Source organism: Otolemur garnettii, unplaced genomic scaffold (assembly GCF_000181295.1).
Source record: "Otolemur garnettii isolate 467f Iridium unplaced genomic scaffold, OtoGar3 scaffold00012, whole genome shotgun sequence".
In the NCBI taxonomy this organism is placed as follows: Eukaryota; Metazoa; Chordata; class Mammalia; order Primates; family Galagidae; genus Otolemur; species Otolemur garnettii.
In genome coordinates, this window is record NW_003852407.1 from 6,647,418 (window position 1) to 6,649,464 (window position 2,047).

At 37.0% G+C, this 2,047-nt stretch overlaps 1 protein-coding gene across 2 annotated transcripts in view; it reads right to left on the reverse strand.

The window, feature by feature from the left end:
- The window catches only part of CUNH18orf25 (chromosome unknown C18orf25 homolog), an 86,306-nt gene that overhangs the window by 48,653 nt on the left and 35,606 nt on the right, over positions 1–2,047 (reverse strand). The window lies entirely within an intron of this gene.

Genomic DNA, 2,047 nt, shown 5'->3' on the forward strand with positions numbered 1-2,047 from the left:
CTACCCAGGGCTACAGCCTGAGGCTCTGTCTCAAAAAAAATCACTGATCTATATCCAGACATTGTGACGGGCGCCTGTAGTTCCAGCTACTAGGGAGGCGGAGGCAAGAGAATTGCCTAAGCCCAAGAGCTGGAGGTTGCTTTGAGTTGTGACGCCACAGCACTCTACCACAGGCAAAAAAGTGAGACTTGTCTCTAAAAAGAAAGAAAGAAAGAAAAAAAGAAAAAAAGAAAGAAAGAAAGAAAGAAAGAAAAGATAATCACTGATCTAGATGGTATGTTAGTTAGGTGCAATATGGCATCTCTATCACTATATAGAAGAGAAACCTAGAAACAATTGAAAAATCCTTTTATTGATCTAACATGCCAAGTCCACTTTTTGCTTAATTAAAAACACAAATATTCTATACAACTGGGGTTTTTTTTGTTTTTTTTTTTTTGGTTTTTTAGACAGAGTCTCACTACATGACCCTGGGTTGAGTGCCGTAGCAGTCACAGCTCACAGCAACATCAAATTCTTGGGCTTAAGTGATTCTCTTGCCTCAGCCTCCCAAGTAGCTGGGACTACAACATGCCTACCACAACACCTGGCTATTTTTTTGTTGTAGTTGTCATTGTTTTTTAGCAGGCCCAGGCCAAGTTGTAACCCACCTGCCCCGGTGTATGTGGTTGGCTCCCTAACCACTGAGCTACGGGCATCCAACACATCTGCTTTTATTTTTCATAACCTTGTTAACAGCTGCTGATAAAATAGGCATTCTGACAGTTTCCTTAACACAGTTATGAAAACCAGACTATCCCTGGTAAATTTGTAAATGGGATAATAGGATCTCAGCCCTGTAGGTTACAGCTGACAGTAAATATACAGTGAAGTGAATGTACTCAAATGTTCCATGGTTACTGGAACATTTAATTTAGAACAATACTGTGTGTAGCCTACTTCATAACCATATCTATATCATTAATTCTGGAGTAAGTAAAAATAAGCATATTTTTCCTAACACTGTTATCCAAAAAAAAAAAAAAAAAAAAGTAACACCTCTGAAAGCCAACAGAGTGTGTAAAAGTTAAATCAACAAACAATTGTCATAAATGAAGCGTGCTGTCCATATAAACATAAAACATTTACAGACATAAAATACTCCCAGGTACAAGGAATAAACCCAAGATTTTTTGAGAGTTGATTCTGTAGGGAATTAAGTTATATATTCTAAAATTAACTCTTCTTAAAGCAGTGGTTCTCAACCTGTGGGTCGTGACCCACAGGAACTGTATTAAAGGGCCGCAGCATTAGGAAGGTTGAGAACCACTGAGTTAAAGCATCTGAAAAATAAACTCAAATGAAATTAATGTCTGCCATGACGGACAAACATCAAAATTAAAGTTGTTAAAAATGACCATAAAACTCTTGTTTTTTCAGGAAGTAAAACACATGAGGAGCAAAAATAAATCTAGATTGATTTTCCTTGTAAGAAAACATGATATTATCAATGGCTTTTAATATGGCACATCAATCAAATGGCTATCTTTCATTTCAAGTTCCTCAAATTAAGTATTAACTGGGATTTAATTTCTGCTGCCTAAATTAGTAACCAGTATTATGGAAAAAACTGTAAGTCCCAAAAGACTGACATCAACCATAAATATGACCCCAGTTAGCTCCTCAAGGTATGGCCATACAACATGACCCTAAAAAAACTAAAAAGCACTTTATATAGTGATATGGAACAAATTCTCAAAAATTTTAAATGAACAAAAAGGTACACTATACCATTTGTGTAAACAAAAAACAAAATTACATGGATATGAGTTTATAGATGCCCAGAATATCTGGAAGGATACTTAAGAAAATGAAAATACCAGCTGCCTTTGGAAGGAAAGAGGGAAGAGGGAAAATGAAGGAAAAGAAATAACAGACACCCTGGTGGTGCCCAAAGTTCAGTCAGCAGGTGCTGGACACATCCACTGAGGGTGGCGAGTTTGAACCCGGTCTGGGCCAGCTAAAAAACAATGACAAATGCAACAAAAAAAATAGGCAGGTGTTGTGG